Source organism: Lepisma saccharinum, chromosome 22 (genome assembly GCF_977018435.1).
Source record: "Lepisma saccharinum chromosome 22, izLepSacc3.1, whole genome shotgun sequence".
Lineage (NCBI taxonomy): Eukaryota > Metazoa > Arthropoda > Insecta > Zygentoma > Lepismatidae > Lepisma > Lepisma saccharinum.
Genome location: NC_139250.1, coordinates 35,698,461 through 35,721,285, shown reverse-complemented (window position 1 = coordinate 35,721,285; position 22,825 = coordinate 35,698,461).

Genomic DNA, 22,825 nt, shown 5'->3' with positions numbered 1-22,825 from the left:
CGCAGCAGGAGAATTCGATGCGAATGTTGCCCGGGATGAAATGGAGCAGGCACGCTTTGTTCTCCTGCGGGTCGATCTGGTCGAGGATTAAGCTGAATCCCAACTTTGGGGAAACGACCGCTTTCACGGTGTTGTTCGCCTCGGTTCCAAATAATTGCCTGGCTCCGAAATTGCGATCTTTCATGTGAAAATAAGAAAAAAGCGTTCGCACGACTTCGACCCACGGTGCGGGGACCTTCACCCAGTTCACGCGCTCGATACGCTCCCGAACGAACGCGGAATCCTTTTTGGGAAAATAACGTTCTTTGCTCGCGTCCAGGTTAAGAGAATCGATGTACGCGGCCCACGACCACACTTGGTGGTGCTGCTGCTGCTGCTCGCTGCCACCCTCCACGATCTGGTGGAAACGAAAATTATCGGGCAGGATCGTCCGTTCGAAGGTTTTGTACTGATTCGATATTCTTTTTTCCGTCCTCAGGAGGCGCAGAAATTGAGTTTTGAACGCATCGGTTTCGGTCACGTCCTGGTACAAATCTTTCAGGACGTTCAACTTGTTTTCCAAAACAGTATAATGCAACACCAGGTAATTGATGTTGCAGTGTATGATGAAGAACGTCGGGATGATGCAGCAGAATCGATAGATCAGACCCCAGCCGAGAAAGTAATGCGTGTGGAAACGATGCTGGGTCGTCCACGTGAATTCGTTGAGAACGTGGCTGTCGCAGACGGTGTTCGGAAAAATCGTTCGCAGGTTCTTGACCGGATTCTTTCCGAAAACCTTCTCGAAAACGTGACGCCAAGCCAGAGCGTTGATGCAGTCGCTTTTGAAACTAGCCAGCGGAGCTGAGAGATCCAGCTTCCTCGCCAGATCGAATTGAGTCGCGTGCCTTTCCACGAACTCCAAGTAAGCCTTCGCCGTGGGCCACACGATGCTCGTGACGATCTGATTTTTGTATTCCCCCGAGAAATTCTATATAAAATAACATACCTGAAATTCTATTCACAGTATAGATTGAATTTTTTTTGAGTTTTGTAATCACCCCAAGAAATTCTATATAAAATAACATACCTGAAAATTGTATTCACAGTACATTGAATTTTTGAGTTTTGTAATCACCCCGAGAAATTCCATATAAAATAACATACCTGGAAATTATTTTTTTGGTTTGTGTGATCTGAGAAAGCATAATGGAATCCACCAGTTTGATCGAATGTGTTACTTGCGAAAAATTAATATCTAAATCTAATATTAGCAAGCACAAGGCAAGATGTAGCGAAACAGGTTCGAGAATTAATCGTTCGTTACCTTCTAAGGCTTGTGCTCGATGCGGAAAGATGATTAGCATTACAAATTTAAGTAAACATCTCAAAATTTGCAAACCATCGACCGGACAAGCATCGAAAAGGAAAATCGATGATTCAGAAACGGAAGCTTCCACTTCCAAGCAAATTAAATTATCTAATGAACGCAAACCAATTAGATCTGCATTCAACGACCAACTCCAGGATTTTTCAATTAAGTCAGAACCAGGCCGTGACATCCTTAGTTTCTTGGATGAAACGAAAACATCTGTACTAAATATTTTAAAAGATAAACTTGAAAACAACTCTATAAAAGTATACGTTGTTCTGTTTTCTGAATACGAGAAAGTTGATGGCACAACGAGTATTTTTTATCATCGTACAAAAAACCAGACACTTTATTTTGCTGACGTCGAAAATTTGGACAACTTCTATTATAAAGTTTCCAACGAGCTGGTTAAGAAACATGACGATTTCGAGGCTAAAGGGTCGGGATGGTCTCTGTGTGGAAGTCCTCACACGTTAACCGTTTACGTGAACCGATTCTCGCCTCTTCGCGCTTCCAGCTACGTTCCTCTTCCACCGAACATTCAACACAAGAGGGCTGTGTTAAATATACAGAACAGCGATAACAAGTGTTTTCTCTGGTGTATATTGGCTGCACTGCATCCTGTGCATTGGTCAAATAATCCAGAACGGATTTATCATTACAAGCAATACGAGTCCGAGTTTGAAAGTGTAATGTCTGGCATCGAATACCCGGTGACATTGTCGGATATAACAAAGTTCGAAAATCGTGCAGGAAAACGCATCGCTATTAATGTATATTCCTTCACGTCAGATAAATATCTCGTGCATCCCGTCAGGATAAGCGATATCGACGATGACGATGCTTGTGTAATAAATCTTCTTCTCATTTCCAACGAGGATGTTCATCACTACACGCTAATTCGTTCACTATCACGTTTGGTCAAAAGTCAAACAACCAAGTATGAACATTGTATCGAAGTTTGCCCGAGATGCCTAACCACGTTCGACGATCGAAAACAACTCAATTATCGAAATTACACCGGACGTCAAATTGCTATCGAGAAACTTGCCGAACATAAAATTTATTGCGGCGACAACAGACCGGCTAGAATGTTGATGCCCGAAACGAACGAAGTCGAAGAATTCAAAATGCACAAGGCATTGTCGGAACATCCCGCAATCATCGTCGCAGATTTCGAGTCTTTCCTGAAACCACTCTCCTACTGCGAACCGGATCCTGAAATTTCCTCCACAACGCCGTACCAGCTTCATCAACCTAATAGTTTCGGCTATGTTGTTGTGCGACGTGATAAAATAAATGAAGCATATATATACCGCGGGCCAAATGTAATCGAACACTTCCTGGAAAAAATGGTGGAGGAGGTTGAGGTAATTGGTAGCGTACTGCTTACATCAAAACCGATGGCACCTTTAACTGAAAATGAACTTCAAAATTACAATTCCACTGAGGTGTGTCCGGTATGTGATCAAAGTTTCACTGATGAGAACAAAAAAATATTCCACCACGATCATTTCAGCGGAAACTACATAGGTGGAATTTGCAACACGTGCAATCTTAAAATCCAGAAACCTAAATTCATCCCCATATTCTTTCACAACGGAAGCGGATATGATTTTCACCACCTGGTGAGACATCTTGGCTACGATCCGAAACGTATAGGTGTCTTGGCCGAGAATGAAGAACGCTACATTAGTCTCAGCAAGCAAGTGTCGATTCCGGGAACGAAAAATACAATCGAGATGCGCTTCCTGGATTCGTATAGATTTCTCTCTGCAAGTCTGGATGCTTTAGCGAACAAACTCACCGACGATCAATTTACAATAACTAGAGCTAGTTTTCCCAACGTAGACATAGAACTCGTTAGACGTAAAGGGATTTATCCTTACGAATATGTTAGTGATGGTTCTAAATTTAACGACGACGCTCTTCCACTTCCAAGAGAATTTTACAGCAGACTCAGAGAGAAAGGAATCACGGACGATGAATACCAACACGCGCAACTCATGTGGGAGAAATTAGAATGTAGGACACTCGGAGACTACCACGACGCATACTTAAAATTAGACGTGACGATACTCGCGGATGTTTTTCAAGCGTTCAGGAAAACGGCAACGAATATTTATAAATTAGATCCAGCGTATTTCTACAGTCTACCGGGATTAGCGTGGTCGGCAATGTTATTCCAGACAAAGGTCAAGCTGGAACTGATATCGGACGTTGACATGTTGCTATTTATCGAAAGAGGGATACGAGGTGGAATGGTGCAATGCGTACAGAGACATGCGAAAACTAATAACGTACACATGAAAAAAGATTACGATTCAAATCGAGCATCGAATTACATCTTCTACGCCGACGTTAATAATCTCTACGGACATGCCATGGTTCAGAAACTTCCTTACGGGGGATTCGAATGGTTAGATCCCACTTCGATAGACATTATTCATTTCGACGATAGCGAGTGTGGTTTCTTCGCAGAGGTAGATCTCCAATTCTCCGACCACCTGCACGACACGTTTTCGGATTTGCCTCCGACTCCCGAAATCAAATGTCCACCCGACTCGGTTCAAGACAAGCTTTTGTTAACATTGGACCCTAAACAGAGATACGTCGTCCACTACAAGAATCTCCGGTTTTTGATTGGGAAGGGTGTTCAGATAGTAAATGTTAGAAGAATACTAAAGTTTAAACATTCCACGTGGTTAAGACCTTACATAGAAACTAACACACAACATAGAACAGCTGCCACTTCCGATTTAGACAAGGACTTCTTTAAATTAATGAACAATGCGGTGTACGGAAAGACCATGGAGAATGTTAGAAAGCACGTAGACGTGAAATTAATTTCCGATAAGAATAAATGTCGGAAGTGGATAGCCGATCCTAGATTCAAGTCGAGAAAAATTTACAACGAGAATTTGGCACTTTTCAATCTAGATATAAAATTGATGAAATTCAGAAAACCCATTTACGTTGGCGCAACGGTTCTCGACTTGTCGAAACTTTACATGTTCGAATTTTATTATGACGTGATGAAACCCTTCTACAATGATAAGATATCACTTTTGTACACGGACACCGACAGCTTCATTTACAGCATACAAACACCTAACCTATACGAAGACATAAAAAATCCTTCCATGCTTGAGTATTTCGATACTTCTGCGTATCCTCAACCCAACAGATTTGGAATTCCATCTCGTAACAAAAAAGTCCTAGGTAAACTGAAAGATGAATGTAACGGTGATGTTATTGTCGAGTTCGCGGGTTTGCGTTCGAAGATGTATGCCATGAGAACAGAGAGTAGCGTCACGAAGAAAGCAAAAGGTGTGGGCAAGAATACGGTGGAGAACAAACTCACCTTCCACGATTACATCGATTGCCTTTACTCACAATCGACGATACTAAGTATAGAACAAAGAATCCAAAGTGTAGACCACGTGATTACAACAAACGAAGTTAGGAAAGTAGCATTAGATCCGCATGACGATAAAAGATGTATTTTGTCTTGTGGAATCCACACGTTGCCTTGGGGACACTATCGTTTAGAAATTAGTAAAAATTGTAGGCAATGCAAATGAAAGAAAAAAATAAACTTAAATAACTATAACTAAAATAAAAAAAACTTTAACTGTCTCACATACACAATAAATAAATAGCAAGGACAATGAATCTCTTTGGTTTCCGAAAGCAAACAATGGAGACTGTACACCGCACGACGACAGATCATGAATTTCTACCTTCCGTGTTAACTAAACTCAACGGTCTGTTGATCATTCACCTCAACAGCATTTGGACGAAATTGGATGAGGACGTGGGCAAGATTTTTTACGTCTTCAACAACAATTTACATTTCTACGAAATTCCGATCGACGGGAAACTTCGGATCACCGTGAATCCGGAGAACGAAGGGCGAAAAATCAAAATTTCTACCGGCAAGAACATTTTTCGAATGAAGCACGACAAGGTACTCTCTAACATGGCGTACGATGTTTCAGCAGGAGATTGTCTTTACGTGGAACTCCTAGGAGATTACGACAAACTCGTTCCTCTCTTCGTAGAATTACGAATCGTCTATCCTATTATAAATAACCGTTAACAAAATGCCTAACGACATTTTCGGCAACACCAAGCGTGTGGACCACGCAGAAGAGATTATCATGTTGGATATTCGTGTTAAGAAGTTGAGGAGCGATTTGATCGCTTTGCAGGAGACCTTAAACAAAAGTTTAGAGTCGGAGATCGCTACGCTCCAAACGCAATGTCTCGATCCCATTCTGAAAATCGATTCCGAACTGAAAACGCTCATAAAAAATTATGTCGACGTACCTTCTTACGACAACGTTCAAAATATACAGTTGAGCGTTGATTCGCTTCAAAATGATTTGGCCAAATTACAGCAATTTCAATCGAAAAATGAAGATTTGGAAAAATTTAAACTCGAAATCGAAGAACGAACTTCCGCAATCGAAAAGAATTTCTCTGAAATTCAAACCGTCGTGAACGATATTGATGTAGAACGCTTGCATGTCGTCGTTTCCAAATTACAAGAAGAATTCACCGGCACGTTGGAAGAAATTAAATCCAAGTTACAGACTTTGGAAGATACCATGACGAACCTACCATCGTCAGACGAACTGCAGGTCATCGGTAAAAGCGTCGCGAACATAAAAATTCAATTGGAGGCTTATCGAGATTTCGAACACATTCAAACCACCATCGCTACGCTTCAGGCGTCCTTGGAGTTGATCAACGAAGAAATTAAAAATATTCACGCTGAAGCAAGCACGTTGACGAGCATTCAAGACACGTTAAGCACGGATCAGCACAAGATCGAATATTTAGAAAATTTGAACGTCGAATCCAATCTTGCTCATTTTCATCACGTACTGGACAACATACAGGGTGACTTGGAATCGTTACGGACGAGCGTGCCTTCGAGCGAAGATTTGGAAAAATTGAAAACGGCGGTGACGGCACTATCCGAATCGAGCGACGTCAAAAGTTCGTTGAGCGATCTCGAAAGTAGGGTGGCCAATCTCCCCACCTCCAAAGAATTACACGCTTTGAAAAGGAACATATCTCGAATGCTGAAACGACTGGAAACGGAAACGGCGAACGTGGAACAGATTCGAGATGAAATTAATTCGCTGGTGTCGACGTTGCCCACTTCGCAGAGCGTCACGGATCTTCACACGCAGTTTACAGAGATGCGAAGCATCGTGAACGATCTTACCGAGAAGAGTTCGAAATTGAATCAAGTCGAGAACCTTCAGAACATTGTCGTCAACATCAGAGATCAAGTTGGAGTGCTGGAATCCACGCAGGAATCGACGCTGGCCGCTTTCGGTGCCAAGTTGCAAGAACTCAACGAAAACTACAAGCAGTTGAACGTGGAAGTGAAAATCAAACCGTCATTTTCTACCGTAACGGATACCATAGTCGAGCATTTGCTGCCCATCGAAAATAAACTCGGACACGTTCACAGTAATCTGCTCGGCGTCGACACTAAATTCGCCAAATTGTTCACCTTGCAAGCCATCGAAATCAACAGCGTACCCAATCAGCAGAGAATCTCCACGTTCGTCGAAGGTAACAAACTGTACATGTTACATCCTTATCATCCGTACTACAAGTTTCTCCTCGATGGCACGATTCAGATAAACGAATTTTCGTACTGGTCTCACGGCAGAAAAGCTAGCGTTCCCACCATGACCTTGATATCGAATCGTGGTGTCCAGAAAGCAGGAAACATTCCTCTGGCACGTTGGAACGAAACGCGCAACATATATGAAATACACGAAGACGAAGATCTTACCGTTTTCGACGTGAGTGCCGGCGATAAGCTGATCGTTCAAAACACGAGCGAGGTGCCACCCTCTTTGAATCCCATCACGCTGGTGCTTCTCTTCAAACGTAATCTCTAAAAAAAAAATGTCTAGGCAAGCCATCGTCGAAGAATTGCATAAACCTGCACGCCGCAGCTACGAACGTTTAGCTGTGGTAACCAAGGGCATCGATGACCTCTGGGAAAGTGACCTCGTCGAGATGAGCAGCGGCAAGTTAAAAAACGTACATAAATTGAACAAGGGCAACAAGTACCTCCTCACAGTCATAGACACATTTTCGAAATTCGCGTGGGCTCTACATTTGAAGGCGAAAACAGGAACATGCCTCACGGAAGCATTCAAGACAATTTTTCGCGAAAGCGGCGGCAGACGACCTCGGTTTCTGCACACGGACAAGGGGAAGGAATTTTACAATGCCGTATTCCAAAAGTTTATTCGGAAACACGACGTTCGACATTACTCGACCTTCAGTGACGTCAAGGCCAGCATCGTGGAAAGATTCAATCGCACTCTGAAATCGCGCATGTGGTCACGCTTCACGCTTCAGGGAAGCTACAAGTGGATCACCATTCCTCCGGAACTCGTTAACGACTATAATCACACGGTGCACGGAACGATAGGCATGAAGCCAGCTGACGTTACCAAGTCCGACGAGCAACGATTAATTTCTAGCGTTTACTGTCCAAAGTACACACCCACGACAAAAAAAGCTAAATACAAAATTGGAGACCAGGTGAGGATCAGTAAATTGAAGCGAACGTTATACAGGGGTTTCACACGAAACTGGAGCACGGAACTTTTTACCGTGGTTCGAGTTTTACCCGGGAACCGTCACACGTATATAATAAAGGACAGTGGCGGTGAAATTTTATTGGGGCGCTTCTACGAGGAGGAACTCTCTAAAACTAAATACCCCGACACGTACCTTATCGAAAAAGTTTTGCGTAAGAGAGGTGACAAACTTTTGGTGAAATGGCTGGGACTTCCGGACACGAGTTGGATCGATTCGAACGAAGTGATTCTATGAGTACGTGGAATGTTGTGAAACGTTTACCTGATTCGGAAAATCAAACGAAGAAAAGAAACGGCGAATTGCTCTGCGACAGCATACGATGTCTGATCGTAGGACCTTCGGGGTGCGGAAAGACGACACTGCTCATTGATAATTTTATCCTCGCACCCAATTGGTTAGACTGGAAAAACAGACACCTCTACATATTTTCGAAAAGTCTCGAACAAGCGAAATACCAGCAACTTATGAAACTGTACGAGGGACTGGGCATTGCAACTTTCGCATCTGAAATCATTCCACTGGACGATTGTCTCGAGAATTCCGTTGTGGTGTTCGACGACATGATCTTCGAAAATCAAAACGAGATTCGTAATTTTTTCACTCGAGGACGTCACAAAGGATTGGATTGTTTCTACCTGGCACAAACTTTTTCCAAGGTTCCGAAACAACTGGTACGCGATAATGCTAATTTCATTTGCTTGTTTCGACAAGACCACACTAAATTTAAAACACGCGCACGATGATTACGTAGGGGCCGACATAAATTACGATCTATTTTCTAAATTCTGCTCCCACTGTTGGAACAGCGGTGATTTCGGATTCGTGACCAGTGACATGACTCGAAAAGCAAACCATGGAAAATATAGGAATAAAATAAACGTTTATCTAGACGTCTCAAAGGCTAACAAGAGGACAATTTCAGATTTGCAACAAGAAGAAAAAAATCCAAAAAAAATCAGAGGTCGTGGGAATCTAAAAAATAAAATTTGAAAAAAAAACGTTCTTTTTTCAAACGTCTGACAAGCATATATAAAATAACCATTACAACAAAAAGTGAGTGTTAGAAAAAGTGGACAGTCTCAAGCGGGTGACAGCAGAAAACTACGAGAACCGAACGTCAATTTCAAGAAGACGAAAATCTCAAGTTGCGGGAATACCTCGTGAAACGCTTCAAAGGTTGGAAATCCGAGAATCGCGGATCCTACGAAGAGAAGAAACGTCAAGATCAACCTGTGATCGACGCCATCAGCGGTCTAGGTAAAGAAATTAAAAGTGTCACGGAACAAAATAAAAATTTGATCAACGAACTCGTACCACTCGCAGCTAAAAGTTACGCTGTACCCACGCCCATTTCGAGCATTCCTTCGACGCCGTTCGAACTGAAGGACGTACCACGACGTCAAGCCATAAGCAGCACGTCTTCGGATAAAATCGAGTTGGGACCTTTGGCACGAGACTACCTGAGCACGGGGAAGTTCGACAAGGATGAAGTGTTCGGATTGTATCCGAGCATGGAAAGCAACGAAGGCGGCGGTGTGGTTTGGAAGATTGGAAAATCGAAGGTGACCTTCGAAGGCAACGACATTAAAGTCGATTTAGGCGAGAAGGATAGTTGGACCAGGTATCCGGGTACGGTGGGACTGTGGGAACTCGTTGCCAAAAAGCAGCCGAAAGATTACACCGACGAAGATTACCAAAGTTACAGGGAAATTCTGATCATGACGGATGCCATGTACCAGAACAACGACGCCTCGCAGAATAGTGTGAAATCGAGCAGCGGCGAGAAGTACAGGAATCTCATCAAACCTATTTGGAACGAGGTGAAGAGTGGAAGCGGCGTCAAACGCTACAACACGTTACCCAAAGAATTCGTTTGGGTGGACGACGTGAGGAAGCTCGTGGACCGATTGTTGGTGATAGCCGGCGAAGAGAATGCAGGCAATCGTAATTTCTACAACGAGAAGGTTGGCATCGTGGACATGATCAGCACCAAACTTTCCAACTTCATCGTGAACGACGACAAGGGCATAGGTTACCTCATTAAAATTATCAACACGCTGCCTCCGAGATTCTGGAACGTGGCCGAAGGAAAGGGACTCGTGAACGACATCATCAACAAGTTACCTTTCGAGATGCATTTACCTGGCTACCAGTACTGCGGACCGGGTACCAAACTCGAGAAAAGATTGGAGAGAGGAGACTAGGGTGTGAATCCGTTGGACGCCGCATGCAAAGATCACGACATCGCTTACAACACCACGCAGACGGATCTGGATGCACGTCACGAAGCAGACAGAAAGTTAGAGCACGCAGCTTTCGAAAGATTCGTCAGCAGAGACGCGTCGCTGGGTGAACGGGTCGCCGCACTGGGCACCACCATCGCCATGAACACGAAACAAAAATTTGGGTGGGGTGTATAAATAAATAACATACAGTAAAAAACAACATGGCTTGTATAACTGATTTGCCGCACGAACTGCTTAGAAAAATATTCAAACAGGCAGTAAACGGAGATTGTGAGGATATAGGGAAACTTTTGATCATAGCTAAAACGACGCCGGCATTTCGAATCCCATGTGAAATGGCTGTCAAGGACCGTCTTCGGGAGATCAGTGGAATGAGGTGCGGTGATCTCGACATTCTTCTTTCGGCCGCAGGGAAAAAATTAAACGAGAGAATGGACGAACTGCACGAGGCGAGGCAGGGGAGAAGACGATACACGGATGATTGGCGCAAGTCTAAGCAGGAAACTGAAGATATCATAACGCACATCATCGCGCTTTCGGAAGCACGAACTTTCTTCCTCTGTTAAAAAAAAGTAATAATATATATACATGTCAAAACTTGATATATAAATAACACACATCGTGAGAAAAAAAATAATCTTCGGTATATATAAATAACACACATTGTGAAAAAAAATAATCTTCGGTAATATATAAATAACACACATTGTGAAAAAAAATTCTATAACACAATGAAAATTTTTCTCTTCGATATGAGTGAAAAAAAAGGGTGACCTCCAAGCATTAAAACAAATGCTAAATTTGTCAGTCGAGTATGTAAAAATTCAGGAATTGGAAGTCGGCAAACCTTACACGATAACTTCCGGTTCAATCGTTTCTACCCAGTATGGTCCCAAGGTGCGTCTGTTGCTCGACGGACAATACAGTCTATTTTTACCAGATCGATACGCTAACATGTTATCCGACGAGAAGCTAGCTATCTTAATCGAGAACAAAACTCGAATCGTGTACAAGGGGACAAAGGAACTTCTTGGTAAGAAAACGAAGCACGTAATAGAATTTGTGTAACGGCTGTGCGGAGTATATAAAATAACATACCTTGAAAAAAAAAATTACACGAAACAAAAAAAAATCTCGGAACATATATATATATATAAATAACATACCTTGAAAAAAAAATTACACGAAACAAAAAAAATCTCAGAACATATATATAAATAACATACCGTGAAAAAAAATTACACGAGAGGGAAACAAAAAAAAATCTCGAAACATATTTATATATATAAATAACATACCTTAAAAAAAATTACGCGAAACAAAAAAAAATCTCAGAACATTTATATATATAAATAACATACCGTGAAAAAAATATATAGAGCATCAACATGAAGCCCAAGGGTGTCGTGTACCAGATACCATATTCGAATCTGAAAAATCTAGGTGCCCTCGATGGGTTACTCACCAAGAAACAACGCGAGAAGAAACGTTCTTGCTTGACGAAAGGACACGGAATGAAATTACTTCTCAGCACACCACAATTGAGACGCTTGCAGCGTTCGCGGAAACAGCAAAAGATCGGAGGTTTCATATTCAGCATCCCGGCCATCCTGGCAGCATTGGGGGCCGTTGGAAGTTTGGCCGGCGGAAGCGCCGCCATCACGAAAACCGTCATCGACTCGAAGAAGAACAAGGCGGAATTGGAAGAACAGAAACGTCACAACCTGGCCATGGAGAAGAAAGGGGGGAAGGGCGTAATGAAAAAGTTAAAAAAAAAAGAAACAGCACTCACCAACCGAGACATTGAATCTCTGATCGAACCATTACAAATGAAACACTTCAGAAGAGTTTTCATGTCCGACTCGTTACCTTCAAGTGTTAAAAAAAAAGAATGTGGAGTAGTCAACTTGGACAGTCAAGAAAATCCAGGCACGCATTGGATATGTTATCACTACGCAAATAATAAAGCATTCGTTTTCGATTCTTTCGGAGGTGTTCCACCTACAAATTTAGTTCATTATCTGAAAACGAACAATCCTATATACTACAACGACGAACGCATTCAAAATTTCGGAGACGAGAACTGCGGTCATATCTGCCTCTCCATGCTCGCATTTCTCTCTAAAATAAATAAGCCTACGATCGAAGATTTCCAGAAAGCATTGTGGAACCTCAAACAGCACCACCACGATGGGCGTGTTCCATCTCACGAGCGAATCTTCGATCTTGAAACTCACGCTGCACGACGACATCGTCTATCCTAAATCCGTAGCTCTGCGTGCATTCTACAGCATGTACCTCATACCTAACGTCACGCAGCACAACAACAAAATTAGCGTCGGAAGCGAACATATCGTCGTCACGCCAGGCCAATACAATTTTTCCACTTTGCAAGCTCAATTACCCAAAGGCACGTACCTTTCTCAAAATTCGGTCACGCACAGAGTGGAAATCGTGTCGGCGACGGAGACCGTAGACCTGGGCACCATGGGAGAACTTTTAGGTTTCGAGAACGACACAAAACTCGAAGCTGGCATCAAGCACGTAGCAACCAATATTCCTAAATTTCTAGCCATCGAAACTTTGAACGTACACTGTAACGTGGCGGAAGGCATGATCACCAAATCCTCGGACGGATTAGGAAGTCACAAGCAGACGGGAATCATAGCCACGTTCAAACCCAGTTCCGAATTCATGGAACCGATTATCTACACACCCTCTTCGCCGATCTATTTTCCAGTATGTCGCAACCGCATAGACGACATAGAGTTGGTGGTGACGAACGAGAAAGGAGAGGTGGTGGGTTTCGCAGGTGCAACGACCACTGCCATCGTGGAGATCAACGTATAATAAATAACCATACATCATGGAGCAAATTGAAAGTTACGAATTGCAATCTTTCCCTCCGAACCGTCGCACGTTCGCCAATTTGAACGAAGCGAACCGGGAGATCGAATACGACGTGGACGTAGGGGATGGGTTCGTTCATCCTCACAGAGCGGACCTCTACCTTCAATTCGACGTGGTGAAGAAGGAAAGCGGAGAAGCGTTTCCGCCCAATGCCAATTTAAAACTCGTGGACAACTTCGTGCCTCACCTGTTCTCGCAGGTGGAGGTGAGGAAACACAACACCGTCATCGACAGAATAGATTATCCAGGCATCACGTCAACGGCAGTGGGAACATTGAAATTATCCAAAACGGACGCGGCGTACTATCAGGCGGGAGGGTTCGAAGCGGGGACCAAAATATCGACGAGAAGTCACACGGTGCTCTTTCCCATGCGTCTGCTGCCGGGATTCTTCTCGGACTACAAGGAGATCATGTGGAAGGGAGGACTGAGAGTCACGTTTCGAAGAGCGGCCAACGACAACGACGCACTGATGCGATACACCAACTTGAACGCAGACGGCACGCCGATAGCCAACACTTTACCCGAAGCAGCCAAGTGCGTCATCCGGAGCATGGAGTTGAGAATGCCGGTGGTGGAATACGAAACGAACTACGCCGTCAAGTACAAAGCGGAGATCTTGAAAAGTCCGCAGGTACCGATTCACTTTCACGGTTACCAGTGCGTGCAGAAGTTGGCGTCGGGAAGTCACATGGAATTCGACGTGACGACGCAATTCAACAACATACAGTTCGACATGCCAGATTTCGTCGTGGTGCTCTTTCAGACCGGGAGGGACAAGAATCAGGAAAAAGATTCCAGCAAATTCGACGACTGCAAGATCAAGAACATTTATCTCAAGAACGGTAGGAACGAAGTGTTCCCGCGCGAAAATTACAACCTCGACATGACCAAAGATGATTACCTCAAACTTTACGAAGCTTACACGGCTTACAAGCGCGTGACCGAGGGAAACGTCGACGTGTACTACACGCCCAGCGAATTCAAAGCACGCAAGCCGATGTTCTTCATCAACACGACGAAGAGGAAGGAGGTGGTGGTCAACGATCGCACCAACATCAAGATCGTCTGCGAGTTCAACAGTCCGTTGCCCGAGGATACTCTATGCAGCGTCATCCTGGTCGCAGAGAAGTCCTTCGTCCACGACGTGAAGAACGAGAGGGTCACGGAACAGTTTTAAAAAATAATTCGTAAAAAAAAAATAATTGCCACATACTAAAAAAAATCAACAAGGTTATATAAAATACAATATAAGTTAGTTCGGTGCGCAAATAAAAAAAATAATAACTCATGAAACTCTACAGAGGCGTGGCTTCGTGTCATTCTATAGAATGAAGGGATCTGAACCAGTTAATTGATGGGGTGATGTAAACTACTCATCATTCATCCTCTTGATGAGACCACTCGTCATTGACATGACGAGTTATTGCTTGGCATGCGAAAGGTACAAATAACACAAAGGAATTAAACTACTGAAAAGACAATGGCAACTCGTTGGATTTTGTGAACCGTTGAACCTGTATCATGGCTGGGTGTAGGATAATTACCTGTCTAAGTGAAGTCTCTGAGCTGAATCGAAAATAGCGAAGTCCTCTGTAAGCTTCTCTCTAAGTGTTGACCAAAGCGTGCTTCCACTATCGACCTCCTGTCTTGCTGACCTCCTCTCTCTACCAACTCAATTCCCAAAGTCCAGTGACTTCCCAGCTTGTCTCACCTCTATATTCCCTGGCCATCGAGCTCTTCCTCGATGCCGAATCGCCGAATCGTGTTTATTATAATTGCTACCATGCAAACCGCTGACACCAAACCCAGAAGTGTTACCTGTTTCCTGAATGCTCAGGAGGTTTGCATGGCACAACACAATGCATTGTAAACATGCCTAAGAGGCTTGAGACAGCTGAGAAAAACAAGTGAATGCCCTGGTCAACATGAAGCGTTCAGAGAGACTTAATAAAATAAACATACAATCTTAGGGATTGATACGTTCGCGCCTCCTAGGAAAAATTTTCTCCTTTGAAAATTTAAAAGTCAAATCGCAAAGCTTGACATGACTCAGGTTCGCCAATTCCATATATTTTCTTAAAAAACCCAAATATACAAAAGAAATACACCATAACTGTCTGTTGTTTACTGCATCCTGAAGGAAAGAAATTTTCCATTCCCTAAACTTTATAATGAATAATACCCTTAATACTGACAAATTCGTATGTTTATACGATGTAAAAAACAATAATATATACTATTATAAGACTAGAAATCACAAAAGTTCATGTCGTTAAGCGAGAAAACTCTTAATGTATCACATGTGCGTGTACGTAATGTGTATTATGTATAATTGCTCATCAACCTGCTCCTAGTCAAGAGTCTGTGATGCCTCGCCACGCGGTAACGACTCTGTGTGTTCCGCGAGGCCAACGGCTGGAGCGTCTTGCAAGATTGAACGGAATTCACAATGTTTACTTATATTGCCACTTGATATAGACTCTTCAAATAAATAGAAAAACCTTAAAAGGTGCACAAGTAAGTACACGTAAGTAAGCATGTAAAACATTGTCACTTCTCACTGTTTTGTCCGTGTGAAAACCTGATCATATCAAAGTGCGTATGTTTTACGAACTACGAAGCACGGCACTCCTAACATCGCCGAATATATAAACTTGCATGGCTGTGTTGCACATTCCAATGTATTATTATACAATATTCAATGCATATAGTGAGTTACACTGAAAACTGTCGCTGGTAAAACTTAATTATAGCGTTCAATTTTCTTTTCTACGTTTAAACTGTACACTGTATACACATCTATGGCGTGGTGAATACCTTTGTATGACTGCACACAAAATTAATAATCTTCCAAGTGACAAAACTATGTGCTTGAGTTTAAATATCAAATAAATGTTCTGCGAACAAATGTGTCGCTTTCAATATTCCATGTTGGTGAGAAAAGGGAAAAAAAATAACAATAATACCTGCATGCGACAAACATATGCATAAAATATTGTCACTAAAGCATGCTTTCTAAAATGTTCGAAAGTGCTGAAATTATGTTTTTTATTGCTTGCATGTCCGTTTATTATTCAAAGTGCAAAATTTCATCTTAAAAAAAAATATGCACTAATTGCACTGGTCAATTGACACCACTGGTGCTTGTCGCTTCCTTGTAGTATGATGTAAACTTGCATGCATATAAAACTAGTTCTTATGCATGACATACAACTGAAAATGTATATAAGGACTATGGAAAAGTACTGTTTCCCATAATGCATGTTAAATGACCAAATAGATACACATGATAGGAGCTCGCATGTGTATGTGTAGAAACACTGTAGCACAATTCTGTAATTATTGTTTGTGACCAGAACTGCTGTTTGTAGAAAGTACGTTTGCTATACTTCTTCTTCTTCTCTCTGGATTGCTTGTCGTCTTGACTGCATTGGGGTAATGTAAAAAATGTGGTAAATTACCCGTAGAACATGGGAGATAGGGAAAAATTGTTGTTCGAACTGCAAACAGTGTGGAGGAAAATTTTATCTAGCTTCATCACTAAGTGCTGTGGATAATGTGTAGTCCGCTATACTGGGAAATGTATGGTTGATTACATCCTTCCTGTAAGGTAGTCTCCGTGTAGTAATTAGTAGAAATGTCTGCATGTCTCCCTCAAATTGGTGGTGACGAGTCTCTTCTTGAAATAGTACTTAAAATGTCTGCATGTCTCCCTCGTAGAATGGTAATCAGTCTTTCTGCCTGGTAATAGACTGCCTGCGGATGTCCGTCATGAAAAATGCCCATGGATGGTGTAGGCATTGCTTGTCCATGGTGCTCCGATAGACAGGTTAGGTTAAAAGGAAAAATTATGACAAAGAAAGGAAATTGCAATAGGATGGGTATATATAATTCAAGTATGCATGTACACAAAACCAACTAATTTCCACTGCCTTTTCTTTAAAATCAAATTAAATTGTCTCATCAAAATAAAATGAATTAAATAAATAAATAAAATAATTGCCATAACTCTTTGAAAATAAATAAGGAAAATTTAAATAAAATATCCAACCGTAATTAAAATATTAATGTCCATGATTAATGTGTTGCCTTAACCTATTAATTATTACTGCGCTGCTCTGAATTAATCTGTTTCGCAAGCTGATGATGCTTATAAAAATAATATCCTAGGGTTGCGGTTAATAACACATTCCAAATAACAAAAACTAATATAGACATGGGCAATGGGTTTAGGACTAATTCCTTAAATGAAATGTTCTTACTAATAGATTGATTAAGTTGTTTTAAAGCAAGTTCAAGTGAAGTCCATTGGGGAATAGTGAAATCAGATAAATTCTTGGGAATATTAGGTAATAACTCAATTTCCTGCATTTTGACTTGTTCGAAAGCTAAAATTCTTGTGTATAAAATTTGTTGATCCACAATAATTTGCGAAAAATCCTGATAATTAAAAAATAAAGATTCCCCTTCGTTAAGCTGAATTGATCTGTGCGTGTTCAAATTATTATTCAAATTCTGAATCACAATAAATTGACCTGAGCCTGATATTAAAATACCATTGCGTGTTCTGATAAACTGAAATACTTTATTGTCAGTAATAGATTTCACTTCAAAATTACAAAATATAGAATTAATAAACAAAAGTAAGTGTTGCAAGCATGTTCTAAAGTCTGTTGAAAATTATAAAATAAATTATGTTGTGAACCCTTAAAATAAGTATACAAAATTTGTGTTGCGCAAAGCAAGCTATTAGTATCTAAAAGGTTGCTTTGACAAGCCTCTAATGGCCTCCTAATAAATGATAGGCCGGTGCAATTTGCCGTGGTTCATAAATTGCAATGTAATACAAAATTTCAGTAGATGCTACTTCTGAGTTTCGTTGAAACTCCAGGTGGTAACAAATAAAGCATCAGGGAATTAAAAAAGGTGATATTCAAATTTTAAACACAATAAGAATAATGAAAAACTTTCTCAATTTCAAATTTCCTTTAAACAAAAGAAATGTATCCACTCAAAACTTCTTGAGTCCGCCGTATACCTCAAATCACTTGGTCGTGTAAACAGACCCGCCGCGGAAAAGTATACTTGACCCATATAAGAATAGTGTGTCAATTCCTTAGGTATGTTTAAACAAAATAAATGTAGAATAGTTATGCAATATATTAAAATATAAATAGAAATTAATAATTATTACCTACTGTACTAACATTAACATGAAGTTAATCAGTAAGAAGTAATGAATTTATTGCTGCATTGTCGAATAAGATGCAAATTGGGTAAGTGAGCTAAATTTCCTAATAATAAATATTAATAATAATAATAAATTCTCAAGTTATAACATTTGTGGTAAACCACACTGTTTAAATTTGAAAAGGCTAACGATGCCGTGGCGACTTTTGCTGCACATGCCTGTGCTAATCACCGAGGCTTAGCCTGGGCCTGTTGCTAATAATCTTGATTACTCTATGTGCATAAAGTGTTAAAATTGCCCTTTTGTAAAATTTCCCTGATTTTATCGAAATTTCGTTTGTCTTTATCCTGATTTAAACCAAATGTACGTCGATTTCCCAAAAAACTTACTTACTATAAATATATCTATGAAAAACGGGAAAATTTTGCGAGAAAAACGCAAAAAAATTCGTCTTGTTGTTCCTTTGAAAATTATTGGTCGTGATTAGTCTGAAGTGCATAAATGCGACGTTTTACGGAAAAAATGTATCTATATAGAACAAAATATCCCTAACATTGTTTACATGAACTTCTATCGTAAAAATCAAATTCTGATGGCTATATGCGTAACTAAACTGATTCCCTAAAATTTTAATGGACGACCGCCACTGATTCGAGAAAATATGCAAAGCCTATGGTAAGTGTTTTCTGACTTCCAGCGTGTTCAAAGTACTCGGGAGAGAGCTTCAGTACGGAGAAAGGAATTTGCAAATTCAGCTGCGATGTATTTCTGCTTATCGTTGCATTCCGACGTTGCTTGTAAGGACTGAACTAATTTCTCTACAGCGAGGAAAATCGTAGGCTCGCTTGTCGTGTTCGGTCGACATCTTCGGGTATGTTCGGGGAGCGGTCGGAGAGGTGGAGGGGAAAAAGTCGCTGCAGCGGGCAAAGGAACAGAGGAAGAAAATGCAAGCTCTGATTCGCTGACCACCAGCATGATGCGTTAAAGTTTACAAAACTTTAACTTACTACGAACAAGGTTTAGTAAGCGCTGCGGGAGTTCGAAATAAAGTCAAGGTCTTTGAAATGACGTAATAAATGGGATGGAAAGAGAGAAAACTTCGTTGTGCTTGCGACAGCGTGTTACTTGAACACTTCCGCGCTCGTAAAATACCAACAGTTGGGAAGCTGTTAGCAAACTAAATGACTAATAAACCTTGCATAAGGTACAATCAAACGTAAAAATGAATTATACTTAAAAATTTAAATCGTAATGAATATAAAATTCTAGGCGAACGTGAAGTCGTAAAAAATATGGTCTGTAAACGATACAACAGGTTCGGTAACCTGAAAATTTGGCTTACTGTCTGCTTTTAAAGTAACACTTGAAACTTTCTCGGCTTTTACTGGTGACTGATTCGCAAATGACTCTTTAACTTTTACAACTGGCTGAACACAGTGTGAAATAGGCAATTCACTTTCCATTTTGCGACTGTTTTGAACAAAATTAAGATCCTTGCTTACAGCAAATGTCTGAACTCTATCTTTAACGGATAAAATATTCTTTGGCAAATCTATACTGTCGTCTTTAGTGACTAAACTATTTCTGGATACATCTTGAACTTCTTGTTGTACCCTGGGTTGAATAATAATGGACTGAGGCAATGGAGGCGGCAGTGGTGGATTTATTGTTGTCAATGGTACCACTTCAACAATCGGTGCAACATCGTCGTAAATCTGATCAGTGGACGGTGAATCATTAAGTTTGCTTAACAGTAATTCGTTGGTACACTCATGGTCATAAATAATAGATTTCTTGCGTTGACATTGAAAATAACAGATTATGAAAATTATAAAAATACTAATAAGAAATGTTGTTAATAATAAAATTGTAATTATATTATAAGGATAGTCAAAGAACTTGTTCAACAGATAAATAAAATTAGAAGCTTTTACGTGTGGAAGAAATCCGTTTAAAATAACTAAAATCGCAATGATTTTCATGTTGCTTAGGCAATCAAAACAAACAGTTCTTCAGAACTAACACGTACTTTAAGCCTGCCTAGTCTAAGTAGTAGATATTTTAACTCAACTTTTAATTATTTCTGACTCTAGGCTCAAATTATCTGCGTGATTTATTTATTTAATATAATTTATTTATTCTCTAAATTTATTAGCACTGTTTAACTTATCTTATTTTAAATTTTACTGCAAACTTATCTTATTCAATTTCAGATTCAGAGACTGATTTACTCCTGACTACCTGAAAAAATAATAATTATTATTTATGCAATCTTTAAATGCATTAAAATACTAACATCACTAAAACTTGAAGAATCTTTAATTCTCTCTACTCATTCTAAAATATGCTTAGCATATTATTGTGGCAAAGCTTTAAACTAAAACCGTTGTGGTTTAATCATAATCATTCTGCGATGGCAGAATGGATTTCCAGGATTATCGGTAGCTATCCAATATCCGAAGGAAAATACTTGTAACTGGAGCGCAATAAATCTTGACGTCGACGTCTACATATTCATATAATATAAATATTCTCATAACTGGCGCTTAAAAATAAACTTTGCTAATATAATCATATACCTTCTTCTGAAGAGTAACTATAAAATTCTAGTGATGTATTCGCTGAGCTAGTATTATTACATACTGCAAAAAAAACTTTTGTGCCTAAAGCACATTATTAAAATAATAAGTCTGCTTTTAAATGTTTAATATTATTAGAGCTATTTTATTATAACTTATTATTATGTCACGCGAGTGGATTTAATATATTAGACCTGTTTCACTTTAATAAATGCCGTAACTTGGAGCAAACTTGCAATATTTATATTTAAGATTTTAAAACAATCTGCATTTTAAAGTTTTTAACATTCGAAGCTACAACGTGCTAAGGATAAATATTCAACTGTCAAACGAAACAATGGTTCCGACAGGAAAAAAAATATATAAATATATACTAACAAAAAATATCTCGTTAATATGTGAGAAACGTCCACGCCGTGTGATGCTCTCCTAATTCTCTTCTAGTTATTCAAAATAAGTTGGCTGTGCCTAACTTTGCTTAAAGCATATAAGTATATGTATATCTGTGTACGGACTCATTCTCGTCACTACTGCTTACCTGTGAATGGACATCTCTCGTCACTGCAGCCTAATTATACATCTATTACTTCTCAACTAGAACTTTTAATTAATCGGGCGGTTTATACCCTAAATCACGGTACGCCACTCTAACTATATACGCTTGGCGTAATAGCGGACATAATTGTACAGCGTGTCGAGGAATATAATTAGCGTTTCGTTTCTTTACATATTAACATGAATTGAAAATTTTTAGGCAATGTATTCGTAAGTTAAGGTAACATAAGGCAAGTGACTATCTCGTATAAACTTGACTATCTCCTTAATCTAAGCTCCCTTCATGAGGTGCTAGGAGACTTCAGTCATTAAGAATATAAATGAGTGGTCCTCGGGGCCTTATTCGTTCCCAAAACTATATATGTATATAAAAATGTAATATCCTCGTTGCAAAAGTCTTAGCAGTCATAGTTCAAGCATTCTAAATCCTTTACAAGTTACGGTCAGTTTTGAACCAAATTTAAATTAAACTTTTTAAAAAAATTCAATTAAAAATAATAATAATAACAATATATTGACTCAAACAAGCTTACTCTGTGCCATAACTCGTTAAGATGCACTATAGTGCCGATTGACTCTAACTCCGTGGCACTAATTTATTTTCCTCATTCATAAATAACTTTAAAATCCACTTTTAATCCACGTTGTTAATTAATTAAAATGTTAAGGGTAAAATCGTTTACTGTTCACTGTAGCTTACTGCATCCTCATAACCAACGTTGTAATAATTTTCGTATTCAAAATTAATAGCTTTAATAGCCATGACCATTAGAACTGGTGTTGGGCACCACGCACCCCTCTCTATGGCGGGATGTTATTTTTTCTATTTTGAGGGCCTTAACAAAAATAATTTTGATTATCACACACACACACACACACACACACACACACCGCAGAAGATCACACATGAGTTGTTTTTTTTAAAAAAAAACAACATCGTAGCAGATTACGCTGAGAGCAAGGTCGTAGTAGATTACACTGAGGGACCTTACAGTAAGAGGAGACAGACTTATAGGAAAATGTCGTAAGTCATTTCAAAAGTGTAGGTCAAAGGACGAGGTAGCATAAGAGCAGGAGGTAAAAAATAGCTTAAAAAAGTGATGCCAGAGCTTTTTTTCTGTTCATTTTTCTATCATTTTAGGTTAGTTTAGTCCGTAAAACGTCGTAAAATAAAAAGTAGGTCAAAGGATGGGTCCAGAACGTTGGGTTCCACCTACTACTCGTCAGGCACGGAACGTGGAGAGAAAGTGAGTTTTTGAGGTTTTGATGAAATTTTCGTAGGTTTGCAACACTGTGGCTCACTTCAGTGAATTGAAGTGAGTTTTTGAGGTTTTGGTGCTGTTTT